This window comes from Phodopus roborovskii, unplaced genomic scaffold (assembly GCF_943737965.1).
Source record: "Phodopus roborovskii unplaced genomic scaffold, PHOROB, whole genome shotgun sequence".
Lineage (NCBI taxonomy): Eukaryota > Metazoa > Chordata > Mammalia > Rodentia > Cricetidae > Phodopus > Phodopus roborovskii.
The window spans coordinates 58,764,490-58,786,849 of NW_026126407.1; positions in this window are offsets into that span (position 1 = coordinate 58,764,490).

The window sequence follows — 22,360 nt, forward strand, 5'->3', positions numbered from 1 at the left end:
GAGAGAGCTGGACGCCAGCTGCCTCCCCGGTAAGAGAAGGCCATGTGAAAATACATAGATCAGCAGAAATGGGTTAATAATTAAGACAGAGCTAGCTGATTAGAAACTAGCACCTGGCCAACAGTATAATATCAAATACAGAGTCTCTGTGTGTTATTTGGGGCTGGCTTGGCGGCGGAACAAGACCAGGCGGCGGGCGGAAAAACCGTACTTCTTACAGATTCCTCTTCATTAAGTAATTCTTTCTGGAGAGCTGTCTTCTCTTCTGTAGGTACCTAATGTTCTGTGTCTTTTGGCTGTTTGAAGATAGGTGTTCTCTGTTTTCCTGTAAGGAAAAGAACAGAACACTTCCCCTACCTTTGAGAGGTCTCCACACATCTCACGGGACCTAATTTGTTGGATGACTTGTCATTTCTCTTCATTAAGGTGTTCCTCTTGTTCAACTCGGATCTTGATTAACTCAGATGGTATCAATAGCTTAGATGTATTAATAGATACAAAGGAGAAACCCCTACCCCAACAAAACACATATCCTGGTTTCCATTCTGAGGTCAATACATTCTTGAAGTACACCGGCTGATTTAGTTCAGAAGTTTTTTTCTATTGTCCAGTGTCTTTCTGCAGCTGTTTTTCCTTTTTCATCAGCATTAAGAAAGTTTAATGTTAATAAGGCATTATGTAATCTGTGTTTGGGTGTCTTGGTTCCTCCTGCCTGTTTATGGAGCATTTCTTTTAAAGTACGATTGGATCTCTCAACTTCTGCTTGCCCTGTAGGATTGTGTGGTATACCAGTTATGTGTTTTATGTTAGAATACTCAAAAAACTGTCTCAATTTGCTGGAGACATATGCTGGAGCATTGTCAGTTTTTATTTTGCAGGTAAGCTCATAATGGCCATACCTCTAATAGGTGTGTGATAACAGAATCAGCCTTTTCAATGAGCAGTGGCCCATTGAAACCCTGAAAATGTATCTATAGTGTGATGTACGTATTTTAACTTTCCAAATTCTGCAAAATGAAACACATCCATTTGCCATATTTCTTTCCTATTTATACCTTTAGGGTTACTGCCTGGTGGTAAAGGAGGTTGGTTATAGAATGAACAAGTAGGCCATTTCCTTACTATTTCCTTGGCTTGTTGCCAAGTGATAAAAATCCTTTTTTAAATCTTTGCTGTTCAAATCATGTGGTGATTTGGTTTTTTTTTTTTTTTTTTTTTTTTTTTTTTGGAACTCTGAGGCTTCTAGCATACTTCCTATCAATAACCCTTCAATTTCATCATTGCCTTGTGCTAGAGGACCTGGCAGACCCATATGGGATCTGATGTGTGATATATATATATATATATATATATATATATATATATATATATATATATATATGATGAGTCCTCTTTCTGATAGTATTTTGTAGCTGTATAAACAATGAAGTTAATTCTGTATTGTCAGGAATAAATTCTGCAGTCTCAATGTGTAAGATGACTCTCTCTGCATATAGAGCGTCAGTAACTATACTGAGGGGTTCTGTAAAATCCATGAGTACCATGAGAATGGCATACAATTCTGCCTTTTGTACAGAATTTTAAGTGCTTTGAACCACTTTACTTCTTTTTTCTGATTTATATCCTGCCTTACCTGATTTGCTTGCATCAATGCAGAATTTATGAACTCCACAAATAGGTGTTTTTCTTACATTGCTTGGAAGGATTCAAATTGTTTTCTTTATGAATTTGATTCTTTCACTTTTGGGATAATTGTTGCTAATCATCCAAAAAAATTACTGCATGCTCTGTGCCAAAATTCATTATCTTTCCATAAGGAGGAAATTTCCTCATTAGTTAGAGGTACTATAATTTCTGCTGGGTCCCTTCCTGTTAGCTGACGAAATCTTAATTTACCTTTTATAATCATGTCAGAGATCTTTTGTATATATGTTTTTAGTTTTTTGTTCTGTTTATGTGGTAGGAATATCCATTCTAATTTTATATCTTCTCTCTGCATCAAAATCCCTGAAGGATATTCTCTAGATGGTAATATAACCAGAGTACAGTCTAGGTTTGGATCCACACGGTCCACATGTGCTTCTAATATCCTCTTTTCTACCCATTCTAATTCCTTTTTACTATTCAAGTCCTTGTCCCCTTTTAGGGCCATTTTTATGTTTTTCAAATCATGCCCTTCTACTCCAATAATGGTTTGCAGTTGAGAAATCTCTCCTAGTAATTTTTGAAGATCATTAAGAGTCTGGTAGTGATCTCTCCTGATCTATACTTTCTGTGGTGTAATTTTCTGTAGACCTATTTTATATCCTAAGTAGTTAGTATACTCTGCTTTTTGTATTTTTGCAGGTGCAATTTGTAATCCCCAGTGAGGTAAAACTTTCTTTACTTTCTCAAACATTTTTCCTAATATTTCTGCTTTAGAGTCAGCTAACAACATATCATCCATGTAACAATAGAATATGGATTGTGGAAACTGTTTATTTCCAGTGGTTTTTGTACAAAATGTTGGCACAGAGTGGGGCTATTTAGAATTTCCTGATGCAAAACCTTCCATTGATATCTCTTCACCGGTTGAGAATTATTGTAATTAGGTAGGTACCATAAAGGCAAATTTCTCTTTATCTTGTTCTTGTAAAGGTATAGTGAAGAAGCAATCCTTTAAATCAATAACTATAATAGGCCATTCTTTAGGTATCAAATAATGCAAGGGCATTCCAGGCTGTAGAGAGCCCATTGGCTGGATAACTTTATTGATGGCTCTCAGGTTTGTAAGCATTCTTCATTTACCAGATTTCTTTTTGATCACAAATACAGGAGAATTCCAAGGACTGGTTGATTCCTCGATATGTCCAGCATTTAGCTGTTCCTGAACCATGTTTTCTAAAGCTTCTAACTTCTCAGAGGTCTAGGTCATTGCCCTACCCAGACAGGTTCCTCTATTAGCCATTTTAAGGGTAGGGCTTTTGGTTCCTCTGTTTGTTCAGCACTTGTATTCTGTTTTTGTACAGCCTGGGTATTTGGTATCTGTCTTGTATAGTACTTTATAATATTTTTTCCACAATCATGAGGTCATTTATGGTTCCTATCTAATACTGGAGGAATGTTAATCTGTGTATTCCATTGCTGTAATAGATCACCCCATAAATTTATCACTACATCAGCCACATATGGTCTCAACCTTCCTCTCTGTTCTTCTGGTCCTACACATTCAATCCATCTCGTGCTCTGTTTTACCTGAGACAGGGTTCCAATCCCTAAGAATTGAACATTTACCTCTTGCAGGGGCCATTTTTGAGGCCAAGATTTGTTAGGATAGTTACGTCAACCCTTGTGTCAACAATCCCTTCAAACAGTCTGTTATTCATCTTAACTATCAATCTAGGCCTTTGAGTGCTTATAGAGGTTTGCCATAATATAAGGTTTTTTTTTTTTTTTTTTTTTTATTTTATTCTGTCATGTCTGATTCAACTTCTGTCACTAGTTTGTCATCCAAAGCAGTATGAGTTTTTACAATAGGCACAGAATTTTCTATTTGTCCTATGGGAGATTGTCCTCCACTGTGACTGGGAATGTTCGGACCAACTTTGACGGGGGGGGTGCCTTTGAGAGGCCCCCCCAAGGAGTTTCCCGATGGTAAAGGGTTTCCTTGCTTGTCTCTGGTCGATCTACACTTGTCTAGTGTCTGCCTTTGCCACACCTTCTACATAACCCAGAAGGTTGAGACCTTCTGTTTGATTCATTTCTGGGAGTGTTATTTCTAGAGATGCTTTGCCTACCATTTTTGTTACCACAGTTATAACATCTGACATGTTGATATCTCTTCAAACCTTTTGAGATGGCTTCTCCTACCCAAGCTTCTATGTCACCATGGTTAAGACCTCTGCTATATTGATGTCTTCTCAGACCTTTAGATATGGCTTCTCCTACCCATGCTTCAGTGTTATTGTCATTATGCAAATGCTGGCTGTATATAGGACCCATTATTCCAAGGGTGCTGATAAGATTTTTAAAGGCCTCTCCCCTAATTCATGAACCTAATCCCAAACATTCAGAACTGCTTTACTGCATAGAGACAAGATATGTTCATCATAGGCAGCTTGGTTTTCTGGGTCAGCATAAAGACCCTCACCAAGAATTTTATCTTGGGTAGCTTCATAACCTTTCTTTAAATCATGAAGTTCAAGAGCTTTTGCTTCCTCTCTCCATAATACTCTCCATTCTTATTGAGAGGAGTTTTCAAAGACAGCTGATATTAATTGATCCCAATCCTTAGGGGTTACCTTGTTATTCCTTGTCCATGATGCTATTAATTGCTTCACGTATGGTGAGTGCATGCCATAAGAGACTACTGCTTCCTTTATAACTTTTAAATCTTTCATACGTATTGGTTCCCACTGATATGCAATGGCACCTTTTGGGTGCTTTTTTTCTTGCTGTTTTTTCATGAATAGATACAGGGAAAGTTCCCCTGCCCCTAAATGGTGTGGAATATTTTAAGTCTTTTTCATGCCCTGTTACCTGTAGTTCTTCTTCTGATGTATCAGACTGAAGGTCTTCTAGGCCTGAAATCTATTCACCATTGCTTCTTTGAGTGTCTGAACTTCTTGAATCAAATAACTTTCTAGAGACTTCATTGCATCAGTCAGTTTCATACTTTCTCCAACTACGAATTATTCCATGTTTTTAATATTCTCATCCTTAGATATTATCTGAATGGCATGTATACTGGCTTCCAGAAACAATGTTCTATCTGCTAGCTTGCCATTATCCTCAGACATGGAAGAGATTCCATCATCTAATCTTTCTATCTGATGTTCCAGTTTTTTAAACTTATTAGTAGCTTCCTCTAACCAGGGCTGACCTGTTTCTGCTAGTATGTTAAGGCATTGCATTGTTTATGCTTTGGTTATTGAGGCATCAGACATGGACAAATTCTGTTCTCTACTTGGTCATTTTTATGTTCCATGTTTTGTATTCTACCTGTCAGCTCTCTAATGCCATCTTCAATATTCTGAACCTTTTTTTTTTAAGCATTCTATGTTTTGCATTCTATCATTTTCAATGTTTTGAATCCTTGTTGCTAAGTCTCCTATGGTTTGTACAGGTTCTTTATTGTTTGCTCTAATCTCAAACCATTTCTTTAAGAATATCATGTTAATGATGAAACCCATTGCTATTACAAAAATGTATATATTAGTCCAGTCATAATTTTCATAATTTTCTTCTGGGTAAAAATGAGAAGGACTAGAGTGTGAAGCTATGTGTAACATAGTCAGTGAAAAAAATAAATTGGAGACAAAGAATAAAAGACAAAAAGTAAATGAATTACAGGTTCTGTTGGCAGCAGAAGCTGACTATATTACCTCTGCCTAGGTAAGACCATGGGAGGTGAGACTAGGCCACATGGTCAAGATGGCAGCTGTCATAAACACATTCATAACAGCTGGCAGAAACCACAAAGTTATGAAACATAATTTTGTTGGCTTTTTTTTCTCTCTATGAGTGAGGCGGAAGGATTTGTAAAAGTAACAGGACACGGGAGTACAACATCCAAAAAGACTACAGTAGGTCTGAGAAATGTATGTACCAGTCTAAGGGCAGTGCTAGGGTATAAAACCTGAGATACCCCTCATGGGTCTGAGACAGGAATGCACCAGTCAGCATGAATGCTGCTAGGCCTAGCACAAAATCTGAAAACCTCTTTCGTGGGGAAAAAAGAAAAACTCTCAGAGTATCTTGAGCAGATGCTGCCTCAGCCCAGCCCACTGTGAGCCACTGGCATCTGCACAGAGAATAAACAAAGGAGAAGGGCAGCAGAGAGGTCAAACAAGAGGAGTATAGGATGCCTAGTGGAACAGAACACTTTTTGGTGGAAAGAGGTTCCTGCCCTGAGACAGGCTGCAGATGCAGCGGGCAGGAGAGTTTTAGCCTGGCAGGAAGAGAACAGAAACAAGTTTAGGGAAAGAGATTGTTTAGCAGAGAGGTAGGAAAAACTCCTTCCATCTACCTGTTCCCTGGCAGTAATTTTGGCCAATTTGACTTATTTTTTAGGGGATATCTAGGCTGGTTTATTTCCCATGGGTGAAGTAAAAATTGACCAATCATTTTTTGGAACTCATCAGCCCCAGAATGTGGCCAAGGGCAAAGTGCCTTATAAGGACTCAGCAGTCTGAAGGTAGGACGAATCTTAAATCACCCCGTGGAAAATATCCAAGACCCCAATAAAACGAATTACAATGAAAAAGGGTACCTTACCAAATTGTAGCCGGTGTGGGATGGTATTTCAAGTGAACGGGTGGATGGAAGTGGATTACTGGTTCCTAATCAGGGTCCCCGAATGCCTCAGGCTGGCCATCCAATAGTAGGTGGCCACCAAGTACTAGAGAAGGGTCTGACCGAGTCTTACAATACCAATGTTGTTCTTTTGCTATAATTATGACCTATGAAACACAAACATGAGACTCAGCGCCCATGTGGAGTTTATTGAGAGAGGGGATAGAAAGGGGGCTAGCTGGTGGCCAACTGAAAGCAGGAGAGAGAGAGAGAGAGAGAGAGAGAGAGAGAGAGAGAGAGAGAGAGAGAAGAAAAAGAGTAAGAGAGAGAGAGAGAGAGAGAGAGAGAGAGAGAGAGAGAGAGAAGGAGCCAAAGAGAGAGGCACCCTTGGCATGCTTGCTTTAAAAGGGAAACTTGCACTTGTATAACTGGTTCCCTGGCATCCAGGTAAAGCTTGAGCAGCCAGGTAAGTCATGACATAGATAAGACAAGGCGATGGGCATCCTACCCATCATCAGGTGGTGGGGTCCTCAGACTGCTGGTTCCCAACAATATTTAATGCCATTTTTGAGAATATAAGGATTAAGATTTCCTACAGGTGCCTATGAATGGTCTCAGTCCTCAACAATCACTGATTGGGTGGTAGGGTTTGAGAGAGATAGTACTGGATGTATTTAATTAAAATATATTGTAGAAGTATATGAAAATTCATAGATAATAAAATTATTATGAAAAATCGCAAGTTAAAAAGAAATTCTGTATGCTCAAATCAAGAAGGTACAGGCCAAGTGCTGTGTCCTTCAGAGGAAGGATAGATGGGGCTCCTAAGAAGGGGAACCCAAGAAGCCTTTCAAGAAGTATTTAGCCTGGGCTGACCCTAGAGAAAGGTATAAACTTGGAGTTCAACAAAAGTACTGCAAGGTTTTTTGCAGCACTCTGCATCCCTTTGGAACACAGAGCATGCCCTCAAAGTCAGAGATTATACCCCAGCTGGAAGGCTTGAGAGATGCCCCATTGGTAAAGCCCTTACCACCCATATAAGAAATGTTGATGTGCTGGTATATTCTTATAATAGATGGCCCCTGGGGCCATCTATTATATCCATTGAGACTATTGACTCTGAGTGCCAGGTTCCAGAAAGAGACATTGCCTCAAAAGCTTGGTGAGCTCTGCTAAAGAGGCCTCAACTGGAGAGTGCCAGGCCCCAGCTAGATCTACCTATCAGTGCTGAAACATCCTGAGTATCAGCCCAGTCTTTGACCCCCATCATTTTTGACACCCATTGCCAAGCCTTGGCTAGAGGGCTACTCTGACTTCCTGCGGGCTGGATCCTTGAACACAATCACAGGACCTCTGCCAAAGAGGCTACAGCTGGAGAGTGCCAGGCCCAGGCTAGATTTGCCTATCAGCATACTGAACATCCTGAGTCCCAGACTTTGGGATCTTTGAATACCATCTCCAGTCTTCTGCTAGAGCCTGATTTTGACCCCCACCTCTGGGCCCCTGCATGTGGAAAGACCACCCAGAGCCTCAGACATCGAACCTCTGACCCACCTAAGCCCACCTGGGGAAGTACCATAGAGAGAGGGAGAGACCCCACCAACTCACTGGAAGAAGCTATGAGAAGACGGCAATACAAGAAAACACCTAACAATAGAAATACAAGCATAACACCACCAGAATCTGGGGGAATTTACAAGAAATAGACCTGAATACCCCATATCAGATGAAGCAGAAGTAAATGACGTAAAAATTATCGTCATAAAAATGATAGAGGCCCTCAAAGATGATGTGAGAAAATCCCTTAAAGAAATGGAAGAAAAACAAACAAAAAAAGTTGGAAGAAATGAACAAATTTCTTAAAGAAAGTACAGAAAGCCAAGAAAAAACAAGTAAACAGGTGAATGACATGGTTCAAGACTTGAAAACTGAAATAGAGGAAATAAAGAAAACACAAACCGAAGGAATGCTGGAAATAGAAAAACTGGGCAAACAATCAGGAACTACAGACGCAAGCATAACCAACAGAATTCAAGAGATGGAAAAGAAAATCTCAGGCTCAGAAGATAAATTAGAGGAAATAGATTCATCGACCAAAGAAAATCATAAATCCAACAAATCCTAAACACAAAACATCCAGGAAATGTGGGACACTGTGAAAAGGTCAAACCTAAGAATAATAGGCATAGGGGAAGGTGAGGCAGCCCAACTCAAAGGTGCAGAAAATATATTCAACAAAATCATTGAGGAAAACTTTCCCAATCTGAAGAAGGACATGTCCATGAAAGTACAAGAAGCATACTGAACACCAAATAGGTTGGACCAAAGAAAAAATACCCCCTCGACAAATAATAATCAAAACACCTAACATACAGAGTAAAGAAAGAATATTAAAAGAAGCTAAGGAAAAAGGACAGGTAACATATAAAGGCAGACCTATCAAAATTATACCTGACTTCTCCTTGGAAATCCAGGATAGACATTCTACAAGTACTGAGAGTCCATGGATGCCAGCTCAGTCTACTATACCCACCAAAACTCTCAATCAAGGTATTTAATGACAAAGCCAGATTTTCACAATATGTATCTACAAATCCAGCCCTACAGAAAGTTTTGGAAGGAAAACTCCAACACAAGGAAGTTAACTACCCACACAAAGACATAGGCAACAGATAATCTCACTTCACCAGGCCCAAAGGTAAAGCAGGAAAAACACACCCACAATACCATTGCCAACAACAAATATAAAACAAACAAGCATTAACAATCAATGGTCCTTACTCTCCCTCAACATTAATGGCCTTAACTCGCTAACAGAATGGATACGAAGACAGAATCCATCCTTCTGCTGCATACAAGAAACACATCTAAGCTTCAAAGATAGACAGTACCTCAGGGTAAAGGGTTGGGAAAAGATCTTCCAATCAAATGGACCCAAGAAGCAAGCAGGTGTGGCTATCCTAATATCTAATATGTTAGACTTCAAACCAAAATAAATCAAAAGAGATGAAGACGGTCATTTCATATTCATTGCAGGAGAAATCCATCAATACAAAGTCTCAATTTTGAACATCTATGCCCCAAATACAAGGCACCCACATTGGTACAAGAAATGCTACTAAATCTCAAAACTCACATAAAATCTAACACACTTATAGAGGGAGACTTCAACATGTCACTCTCACCACTAGACAGGACCACCAGTCAGAAACTCAACAAAGAAACAAAAGAACTAACAGAAGTTATGTCTCAATTGGTTTTAACAGACATTTATAGAACATTCAATCCAAACACAAAAGAATACACCTTCTTCTCTGCTCTACATGGAACCTTCTCTAAAATCGACCACATACTAGGTGGCATAGCAAACCTCAATGAATACAAGAGAATTGGAAGAGTCCCCTGTACCTTATCAGACTGCCATGCTTTAAAATTGGAATTCAACAAGAATACGAATCGTAGAAACTCTTCAAACTCATGGAAACTGAACAATGCAAAATAGCACTATACCTGGGTCAAAGAAGAAAAATAGAGAAATTAAGGACTTCTTAAAATTCAGTGAGAATGAGGACACAACATGCCAGAACTTATGGGACACCTTGAAATCAGTGTTTGAGGAAAGTCATTGCACTACATGCCCATATGAACAGAGGATAGTCATATTAGAGAATTAGCATCACAGCTGAAAGCCTTAGAACAAAAAGAAGCAAACTTACCCCAGATGAGGAGATACCAGGAAATAATCAATTTGAGGGCTGAAATCAATAAAATAGAATCCAAAATAAAAACAATAAAAAATGCAACAAAGAGCCGTTTTTTCAAGAAAATCAACAAGATAGATAAACCTTTATCCAAACTAATGAAAAGGCAGAGAGAGAACATGCAAATTAACAAAATAAGAAACTACAAGAAGGATATAACAACAGAGAGGAAATCCAGACAAATTTCAGGTAAAACTTTGAAAACCTGTACTCCATAAAATTTGAAAATTCAAAGGAATTGGACAAATTTCTGGATAACTATCACTTCCCAAAATTAAATCAAGAACCGACAAACAACTTAAATAGACCTATAACCCCCAATGAAATAGAAGCAGTCATCGAAAACCTTCCAACCAAAAAAAGCACAGGGCCAGATGGCTTCAGTGCAGAATTCTACCAGAAATTCAAGGAAGAGGTAATACCAGTACTCCTCAAATCACTCTATACAATAGAAACTGAAGGTTCATTACCAAAGTCTTTTTACGAGGCCACAATCACCTTGGTGACCAAGCCACACAAAGACACACTAAGAAAGAAAACTACAGACCAATATCCCTGATGAACATTAATGCAGAAATACTCAATAAAGTACTGGCAAAGTGAATCCAAGAATACATCAGAGAAATCATCCACCATGGCCAAATAGGCTTCATCCCTGGGTTGCAGGGATGGTGTAACATATGAAAATCTATTAACGTGATCCACCATAAAAGCAAACTAAAAAAGAAAATCCATATGATCATCTCACTAGATGCTGAAAAAGCCTTCGAAAAAATTCAACACCCTTTCATGACAAAGGTCTTGGAGAGATCAGTGATAACAGGAACATACCTAAACATAATAAAAGCAACATACAGTAAACCAGCAGCCAATATCAAACTGAATGGAGAGAAGCTTAAGGCAACTTCTCTAAAATCAGGAATAAGTCAAGGCTGCTCTCTCTCTCTCTCCATATCTCTTCAATATTGCACTTGAAGTTCTAGCTAAAGCTATAAGACAACAAAAGGAGATCAAGGGGATCCAAATCGAAAAGGAAGAAGTCAAACTGTCTCTATTTGCAGATGATATGATAGTTTACATAATCGACCCAAAAAACTCTACCAGAGAACTCCTACAGCTGATAAACACCTTCAGCAAACTAGCAGAATACAAGATAAACTAAAAAAAAAAAAAATGAGTAGCCCTACTTTATTCAGATGATAAAGGGACTGATAAAGAAATCAGAGAAATATTACCTTTTACAATAGCCATAAACAACATAAAGTATCTTGGGGTAACACTTACCAAACAAGTGAATGACCTATATCATAAGAACTTTGACTTTAAAGAAAGAAATTAATGAAGATACCAGAAATAGAAAGATCTCCCATGCTCATGGATAGGTAGGCTAAATATAGTAAAAATGGCAATCTTGCCAAAAGAAATCTACAGATTCAATGAAATTGCCATTAAAATCCCAGCACAATTCTTCACTAACCTTGAAAGGATAATAATCAACTTTATATGGAAAAACAAAAGACCAAGTATAGCCAAAACAACCATGCACATTCAGGAGGCATCACCATCCCTGAGTTTAAGCTCTACTACAGAGCTATAGTCCTGTAAACAGCCTGGTATTGGCACAAAAATAGACAGGTAGACCAGTGGAATCAAATTGAAAATCCTGATATTAACCCACACACCTATGAACACCTGATTTTTGACAAAAAAAGCTAAAAGTATACAATGGGGGGGGGAAGGAAAGCATCTTCAACAACTGGTGCTGGCACAATTGGATGGTGGTGTGTAGAAGACTGCAGATAGACCTATGTCTATTGTCACGCACAAAACTCAAGTCCAAATGGATCAAAGACCTCAACATAAATCCAGCCACACTGAACCTCTTAGAAGAGAAATTGGGAGGTATCCTTGAACAAATTGGTATAGGAGACTCCTTCCTGAACATAACTCCTGTAGCACAGACACTGAGATCAACATTAATAAATGGGACCTCTTCAAACTTAGAAGGTTCTGTTAGGCAAAGGACACAGTGGACAAGAACAAACAGCTGCCCTCAGACTGGGAAAAGATTTTCACCAATCCTATATTCGACAAAGGGCTGATCTCCAAAACATACAAAGAACTCAAGAAACTAATCAACAAAACACCAAATAACCCTATTAAAAATGGGGTATAGATTTGAAGAGGGAATTCTCAATAGAGCAAATCAAAAAGACTGAAAGACACTTAAGAAAGTGCTCAACATCCTTAGCTATCAGGGAAATGCAAATTAAAACAACTTTGAGATACCATCTTACTCCTGCCAGAATGCCTAAAATTAGAAACACCAATGACAAATTATGCTGGAGAGGAACACTCCTCCACTGCTGGTGGGAGTACAAACTCATACAGCCACTTTGGAGATCAGTATGGTGGTTACTTAGGAAAATGAGAATTAGTGTACCACAGGCCCCAGCAATCCCCCTCTTAGGCATATACCCAAATGGTCCACATCCATGCAACAAGGCATGTGCTCAACTCTGTTCATAGCAGCATTATTTGTAATAGCAAGAACCTGGAAGCAACCTAGATGCCCCTCAATTGAAGAATTGATAAAGAAGATGTGGCACATCTACATAATGTTTTTTTAATTTATTTTATATAACAAAGTCCACTTAAATGAAAACAAACATTTATACACAATATTTGGGAATTTGGGCGTTGTTCTTTCCAAACTACTTCCTGCTGGTAAGGGGCGCTGTCATGGGGGATTTGAAGAAGATTCAGAAATCCTGGCTGTAGTCTGTAAGGTTGCTTTGTCCAGCTGTTTTGAATGTAGGATCACCTTGTACTCTGTTTCAGGCGGTCTGGCATGATCAAACCACATTAGTCTGGAAGGAATCCACATCTTTTCATTTTCTGTGGAAACACAAATAGAAATCCTTTTCCCCAGTAACTTGTCCTTGACCTTAAATTTTGGAGTCAAAGCATTTTTTAATTTAATTTATTATTTTACATGTCGATCCCAGTTCCCTCTCTCTCCCTCCCTCCCTCCTTCCCTCCCTCCCTCCATTCCTCCCTTTTACCCTCTCTGCCCTCTCACATGCACTCTAACCACCCTCCTCTCCCATCCCCCCACCCCAATTCCATACGTAGGGGAATGCCATCCAGTTGGAGTCATGTAGATCTGACAGGTCATGTGAAGTAGGGAATAGGGCTTCTCTCCTGTCTCTAGATTAAGGCAGTTATCCCTCCATGGGAGATATGTTCGCAAAGTCCTTTTGTGCACCAGGGATACATCCTGGCTCCACTGTCTGAGGTCTCTTAGACTGCTCAGTTCTTCTGGCTCAGACCCATATTCAGGGGGGCCTGAGTCAGTCCCATGCTGGCTTCCCAGCTATCAGTCTAGTGGCCGTTATCTCCTCCTTGTTCAGGTAAGCTGTCTGTATGTATTTCTGCCGCATGGTCTTGTCCTCTCCATCTGCATCTGGGTTCTAGTTTGACTCAGTGTTTATGTATGGGTGTTTGCTCCTATTTTCAACAGGCATTAGTTGAGGGCTCCATGGAGAAGTTAGTTGTTGATCTCACTCTCCGGGAAGGGCATTTATGATAGCCCTTTCATGGAAGCTCAAATTGTTAGTTGGGAGTAGTCTTGTAGTTCTCTAGAACTTTCTTTGTGTTCAATTTTATCTTCAAAACAATATTGGCTCCCTCTTTTATGTTCTCTCTCTCTGTCTCTGTCTCTCTCTCTCTCTCTTTCCTATCTTCTATTCCTAACCAGGCTCAATCTTCCTGGTCGCACATGTTTTCATTTCCTCCCCATCGTTTTCTCCTACTTCTCTCTCCATTCGCTGCCCCCCCCCACTTCACCTGAGCTCTGGGGGACTTGTCCCTTCCCAGTTCTGTGAGGGACTTTATATGAATCTCTTAGAATACACCTTGTATCCTAGTTCCTCTGGTGATGTGAATTATAGGCTGGTGATCCTATGATCTAGGTCTAAAATCCATTATGAGTGAGTACATACTGTGTTCCTCTTTTTGTGACTGGGTTACCTCATTCATGATGGTTTCTTCAAGTGCCATCCACTTGCCTGCGAATTTCAAGATACCATTATTTTTTTCTGCAGAGTAGTATTCCATTGTGTAGATGTGCCACATCTTCATTAACCATTCTTCAATTGAGGGGCATCTAGGTTGCTTCCAGGTTCTTGCTATTACAAATAGTGCTGCTATGAACATAGTTGAACAGATGTCTTTGTTGCATGGATGTGAATCCTTTGGGTATATGCCTAAGAGGGGGATTGTCGGGTCCTGTGGTAAACTAATTCCCATTTTCCTAAGGAACCGCCATAATGATCTCCAAAATGGCTGTATGAGTTTGCACTCCCACCAGCAGTAGAGGAGTGTTCCACTTTCTCCACATCCTCTCCAACATAAGTCATCACTGGTGTTTCTAATTTTAGGCATTCTGGCAGGAGTAAGATGGTATCTCAAAGTTGTTTTGATTTGCATTTCCCTGATAGCTAAGGATGTGGAGCATTTTCTTAGGTGTCTTTCAGCCTTTTTGAATTCCTCTATTGAGAATTCTTTCTTCAGTTCTGTACCCCATTTTTTAATAGGGTTATTTGGTGTTTTGTTGACTAGTTTCTTGAGTTCTTTGTATATTTTGGAGATCAGCCCTTTGTCGGATATAGGATTGGTGAAAATCTTTTCCCAGTCTGTGGGCTGCCGTTTGTTCTTGTCCACTGTGTCCATTGCCTTACAGAACCTTCTAAGTTTGAGGAGGTCCCATTTATTGTTTCTATCAGTGTCTGTGCCCCTGGAGTTATGTTCAAGAAGTGGTCTCCTATACCAATTTGTTCACGGGTACCTCCTACTTTCTCTTCTAAGAGGTTCAATGTGGCTGGATCGATGTTGAGATCTTTGATCCATTTGCACTTGAGTTTTGTGCATGGCGACAGACATGGGTCTATCTGCAGTCTTCTACACACCCTCATCCAGTTGTGCCAGCACCATTTGTTGAAGATGCTGTCCTTGCCCCATTGCATAATTTTAGCTGTTTTGTGGAAAATCAGGTGTTCATAGGTGCATGGGTTAATATCAGGATTTTCAATTTGATTCCATTGGTCTACCTGTCTATTTTTATGCCAATACCAGGCTGTTTTCAGAACTATAGCTCTGTAGTAGAGCTTAAAGTCAGGAATGGTGATGCCTCCTGAAGTTCTTTTATTGTATAGGGTTGTTTTGGCTATCCTGGATCTTTTGTTTTTCCATATAAAGTTGATTATTATCCTTTCAAGGTTGGTGAAGAATTGTGGTGGGATTTTAATAGGGATTGCATTGAATCTGTAGATTGCTTAATGTAATACTACTCTGTAGAAAAAAATAATGGAATCTTGAAATTCACAGGCAAGTGCATGGAACTTGAAGAAACCATCCTGCCTGAGATAACCCAGTCACAAAAAGAGGAACATGGTATGTACTCACTTATATATGGATTTTAGACCTAAAACAATGGATCACCAGCCTATAATTCACACCACAAGAAGAGCTAGGATACAAGGTGTATTCTAAGAGATTCATATAAGGTACCTCACAGAAGGGGGAAGGGACAAGTCCCCAGAGCACAGGGGAAGTGGGGGGGGGCAGTGCATGGAGAGGTAACTAGAAGAAATAGAAGGGAAGGATAGGAAAGCACATGTGACTAGTAAGATTGAGTCAGGGTAGGAATAGAAGACAGGAGAGAGAGAGAGAGAGAGAGAGAGAGAGAGAGAGAGAGAGAGAGAGAACATAAAAGAGGGAGGCATTATTGGTTTGAGAAAACTGAACCTAAAGAAATGTCTAGAGACCTACAAGAGTGACTCCAACTAACAATTTGAGCAACCGTGGAAAGGTTACCATAAATGCTCTTCCCTGATAATGAGATCAACAACTAACTTGTCCACCATCTCGGAGCCCTCATCTAGTACCTGTTGGAAACAGAGGCAGACACCCATAACTAGAATCCTGATGTAGAGAGAGACGACAATACCAGGTTGCAGAAACACATAGAAACAGCTGACCTGAACTGAATGGGCCCCTAGACTGATACCTGGGAATCTAGCATGGGACTGACTCAGACCCCCTGAACATGAGTCTCAGCTAGAAGGACTGAGCAGTCTAAGTGTCCTCAGACAGTGGATCCAGGATATATTCCTGGTGCACAAAAGGACCTTGAGGACATATTCCCCCATGGAGGGATACTCCCTTAACCTAGAGATAGGAAAGAAATCCTAGTCCCTACTTCAAATGACTTGTCAGATTTACATGACACCACCTGGATGGTATAGCTCTACATGTAGTGTGGGGGGGTGGATGGGAGTGTGGTCAGGGTGCATATGAGGGGGGAGGGAAGGTAAGAGGGAGGAAGGGAGGGAGGGAAGGAGGGAGGGAGAGTGAACTGGGATTGACATGTAAAATAAAAAATATATAAATTAACTAATGAAAAAAAAAAAAAAGCTTGGGGAGCAATTTCTGAGGAAAAACATCGAAGCTTGACTTTTGGCTCCTATATACATTTGTCCTGTACACACACACCTTTCCACTAATATTTAAATAACTAAACATTTAAAATGTAAAAAAATTAAAACAAATAAATAGCAGCTGGGTCAACTATCTGCCCAGTATGGTGGAGATACTACTGATTCCCTCAGAGCTTGATTTTCTGTCTATGAGAAATTGGCAAGTCCATGCTTTCTCTACATATCTGTGCATGCTCAAACTCTTAGAGGTCATCCATAGGCCAAATTTCTCCTTTAGATGGCCATGTCTGGGCTCATTCTGTTCCCTGCTTGCCTGTTTTCTCTATTAATAGTGAGCCTTGACCAAGCTCTGTATTCTATTGATTCTTTGTGATCTTAGATATTGCTCCCATCTCTGCAATCCAGTTTCTTATCTAAAAGACATAGGCAGACAGAAAATGGCTTCTCTCAGCTGTAGTGCTCTATACTGTTCTTGCCAAAAGAAAGGATATGGGCATTAGTTCTGGGTGAATGCATGAAACAATGGCAGAAATAAAACTGTAGAGATGGTAGCCATCTGTCACTCAAAGAAATGCTATAATTTGACCAAGGTCATATATTTTGTACACATGGATCTTAGATCTAACTCAGGGTTGGGAGCAAAACCCATATGCATGCAGACACCACCTCTAGAAATTTCACCTCTAGAAAGTTTCTCAACAGCAAGGCTGACACTTCCCCAAAGAGAGCTTTTATACAAGTGCTCTGGAATGAGACCTGGAGAGGATGACTCCATTATCACCTCTCTACCTGCAGCTGTCAATTTAACCCAGTCACACATTGGAAGAACTGTTTGCTGGGCTCTGATAAGGGCTTAAAATGGAGTAATGCCATGCCTTGCTCACCAGACTCCAAATGAATCCAACTGTTTATTTGATGAAAAATTCAGCTTGCCTTTCATTTGCATTTCCCCTGGAGGTGGAGGTTCTGTGGGCTGCAGGCTGGCTGAAACAAGCTAGAGGACTTCATAGCAGAAAGCTTATACTTTACACAGACTCCACAGATCCAACAGGGAGAAGACAAGGCCGCAACTCTCCAGGGTACCTTCACTGTCTTCATTGGAAGGAGACCTTTAGTATGAGGCAGGGAGGACTTAGCAACAGAATGATCCTTCCTAATGACTGTCTCTTCGGAGAGTGAGGAAGGAAAAGAGAAAATGAGCTTTGCAAGCATGTATTTGCAATTAAATTGCTCTTTAAAGGGAAAGTAGAAACCATCTCTGCAAGCAAGATGAAGGGAATCCAGCGGATTGTACTACAAAGTATAGCAGCTGTGGATTTAAGACTTGATTTGAAGTACTGGACCTGCATTTAGCAGCTGTATGACCTCGGCCAGTTAACCTATTTGTGGATCAGTGTCTGAAGTAAAGATAATAATATGCTTCTATGATGGGGTGACTGGGCAGGCAGTGTGGCTTTATGCTGAATCTCTCTCTCTTATCTCTCATGAACCTAGCAAAATGGGCAGGAAACAGAAAGTGAAAGTGGACAGAGCACCTTGGAATCAGAAAGGCCCAAAGAACTCACCTTGAGGCAGTTGAAGACCACATTCCAGTAGAGGGAGCTTGGTTAGGAGCATCCTACAGAAGCAGTCTTGGGTTTTGATGGTAAACAAAGAAGAAAGCTGACCTTGCAAAGGGAAATGTGGGAGGAGCCTGAACAGCACCTTGGATAGCAGAGGCCTGGTCCTAGCCTCTGCTGTACCATGGGACTCACATGCTGGCAGGTCTTGGCCAAGCTCAGAGACAATAAGACAAAGGCCCACAGTGGTGATCTAGAATTGGGTTGTGGGTGCTCAGAAAGGAGATTTTGCAGAACAGTGTCTCCAGGAAACTTTGACTGCCAATTAATGTTCTGAGCCCTTCAAGCCCATTCGACACTCATCATTGTGTTTGGTCTTGAGAACCATAGATAGACACTTGTTTAAGAGTATTTGCTTGGTGCCAGCCTGTAGCTGTGCTCAAAACCGCTGCTGTGCTTTCCTTGTGCTCATGTGGTCTGCTCGCCCCATGAGAACCTTTGCCAGAACAGAAAGGAACAAAGTCCTGGCACTCAGCTCACTGGTGGACTTCAGAAACATTGTGTGGAATAAACAAGAGCAAAAGAGAAGAGGAGATAGAGCCAGAAGCCACATGCTTGTATTTACAACACATCCTTGTACTCATATGATATGGTAGAAGGAAGGGGCTGAGGAGTTCGAATGTTCAATGCCTACATAAAAGTTGAGAGTGATAGGATAGGGCACACATGTCTTTTTCTGGCCTCCATGTGTTTGCATAGGCACATCTACACATATGCATACTCATATCACACACACACACACACACACACACACATACACACACACCAGATTCTCACAGTACACTCCAAAGGGAATAAAGGAGGAAGGGAAGGAGTGAAGAAGGAAGGAAAAGAGGGAGGGAAGGATGAAGAAATGGTTGAATAAAGAAGAGATGAAAGGTAGAAGGGAAAGAAGACATAGACATCATTATTAACTCAATACTGTGTGTGAGCATGTGAGCATGATTGTGCGTATATGCATGTATGTATGTGTGTGTGTGTGTCTGTCTGTCTGTCTGTCTCAATTGTTCTCAATTGACTTATAATGGTGGTTGTAACACTTAGTTAAGTTATTGAAATTCACAAGAATGCATTTGGAATTGGTGAGTTTTTTTTTGAGATACAAAATAAACCACAACAAAGCTGCTTATAAAAGCAATGTGATGAGACAGCAAGAAGCACAGACACAACCAGGTGTGATGCACATGGAGGTGGAAGCCAGAAGGTTCAAAGTCATTCTTAAGGAGGTAGGGAGTTTGAGACTAGCCTGGCTGTAGAGATCTGACTCAAAAAAAAAAAAAAATCCATTCCATGATCGCAGACTGTAAACAAGCAATCATCTTTCTGATGTGAGTGTGAAGTTGGGATAACTACCCCCATCCTCCTACTGTCCACTCTAAGTCGAATATGAAAACTGGAGTTCTTTATGGTGTTAAGTAAAATCAATAGGGAAGGGGGGATATCCGTGGACACTCTCACAGAGCTGGTAGAGCCAACTGTTATTGGGAAAATGCCAGCAATGCACCATGTATAGACAAAAACACTATATATAAGGGCTGAGTGTACTGGGCATGTGGAGTTGGAAATACTGAATTCCACTGTCTCTCTTATGATGTGCTACTGTGCTGTATTTTTTTCTCCTCTTTCTAAAGATTCACTGTCATGGCATAGTTTCTCACCAGACTACAGGCGTGTTGACAGGGTCTCCATTTTCCCCAGCCTCTTTTTTTTTTTTTTTCTTTTTTTTAATCACCTATGTCCTTTAACATGCTGCAGACTTTCCATTCTGACTCACGGATGCCCTCCTCCATCTTTCTCCCTGCAGATTTACACTCTTAAAAAAACTATGTGACTGCTTTTGTTCTCATTGTCTGAACTTGTCAAAATGTGGAGGAATAACAGTGGAGATACTATGCCCCAGCCTCAAGCTGACTCATCAGAATTTCTGCTATATTCCTTTGGGCTCATTTTGTTCTCAGCTGTGGGACAGCAGTATTAATAAGGTCTCAATTTTTACTTCTGTGTCCCATGCATGACAATACAAAACAGGCCCACCCTACTGACTAAGACTCTTTAATAATGCCCCAGCAATATTTTGTGAAATCCCAGTCTTCAGTCTCTTAGCATTCAGGCTCTTCAATTGCTAAATGTGAAGGCATTAGCAAAATTCAACTAGATTTTTCAAAGAGGCCATGGAGCCAGTCTCAGAGGAGAAGCTCAGCGAATTTCTCATTTTCTCCCTCAATCCTCCTAAAATTAAGAAGCTGTAGGACTGTCATCCATTGCCAAATTTGTAGTCACTCATCTTTCTGAGATCATCTATGACAGTCTTCTGGGGCCACCAATCAGGGTATCAGGTTCAAGTAGGTTGAAGCTGAAAATACCTATGTGGAAGCTGAATCTTCTGAAGTGTGCATCTTTGTGTGGTGTATGCCTGTGTTCACATGTACTTGTACAGATACTTAGATGCCAGAGGTTGACATTCAGGTGTCTTCCTCATTGCTTTTCTTCTTCTTATATTTTGAGGCAGGATTTCTCACTGAACCAGCTGCTCACCCATTCAGCTAAACTGGCTGGCAATTAAGCTCCAGGGATCCAGTATATCTGCTTCCCCAATGCTGGGACTACAATTCAACTGTTATATCCTGATTTACACATTGGATTCCGGGACTGATACTGGGTACAAGTGCTTCACTAGCTAAGCCTTCTGCCCAGGCTCCCCAAGTGGTCGCATTTGGGAGTGAATCACTTGCTGTGCTCTTGAGAACTTCACTAATATCTTCTGCCTCTGTCAAGATGAAAATCTTGACACAAGTAAGGGATTTGGCCAGACAGATATCTATAACACATGCCATTAGCTTGCTTATTTCTCACTTGAAGCCTCATAAATGAAAACATTAAAAGTGTGTTTCTGCTCATCCAAATTTGTCTTGGCACCTGATGAAAGAAGACAATGGACTGATCATTATTTTAAATTGTCACTTTTATTCACCAGTGTACTTTTTTCTTCTTCTTCTTTAATTTGATATCCTGGCTCTTGCTTTCCCCATTTGAATCCAATTTAATGTTCTGGGGAAATTTCCAAGTGCTATATGTGGCAAGATTATTCTGCCTTAATGTGTGCCTTTATGGCTTGATCGCTGATATATATATATATATATATATATATATATATATATATATATACTTCTTAAGAAATGGACTTTGTACTGCTAATGTTGTCTAGAGGGGGAAAGGTTTCTTCAAATAATAAATATAAATATGATTTTTTAAAAGTTTTCTTTCCCATGGCAAGCAGTTGAAATCTCTTTGAGAGGTTAGTCACTCCTGCAGTTTCTAACACAAAGGTTTATAAAATGATGTTTTTTAAATTTTAATTAATAAGCCCTGCTTCTAGCAACTATGCAGTGAAGTGGTTGTTAATCTCCTGGGGGGGAGATAATGGGGGCAGACAGAGGGGAGCCAAATTATAGCTGACTGACCCTGAAAGGAGGGGGGAGAAAGTTTCTGACTGGATCCAGTGGCCCAAATTCCCCAGCACACAGGCTTCAAGAACTCTTAGTGGCTGAAAAAGTCAAGGGCACTTAGCAGTGATCTCCATCCCTCCATGGAATTCCCTCCAGCCAAGGACATCACCTAGTAACTATCAAACGCATGTTCCTAAAGTGCATGGGTCAGTATCCCTCTCTGAGTTGTGGCCAAGGTTATTTAATGATGCAGTGTCATATGCTACTCACTATTTGATCTACCTTCTCCACCAATGGCAAGGCATATGATCACATGTCTCAGGAAGCCTGGCCTTGAGTCTGTCTCTAACTTGTACTAACTGTATACTACTCAAAATAAAGAAAAAAAATACATTACTGTGAAGGGAAGTGTCACAGTTCCCAAGCCATGCTCCCATGTCTGGAGAGGGGTTTGCTCCATGAATACATTTCTGCCTCTCAGGAGCCCTTTGGTTTCAGTGTCTGAATAAGAAGTCTTTGTTGTGCCCCCCCCCATCCCTGCTCTAGGGAGGCACTGTTTGGGGAAGTCATGGAACCTTTAGAAGATGGAGCCCTACTGGGGAAGTGTGTCACTCGGGATAGCTGGCAGTGGTTCTCAACCTTAATGCTGTGATCTTTTCATATAGTTAGTTTTCCCTGTTGTGGTGACCCCCTCAACCATAAAAGTATTTCATTGCTACTCCATAGCTGTAATTTTGCTACTGTTATGAATCAATAGAAAT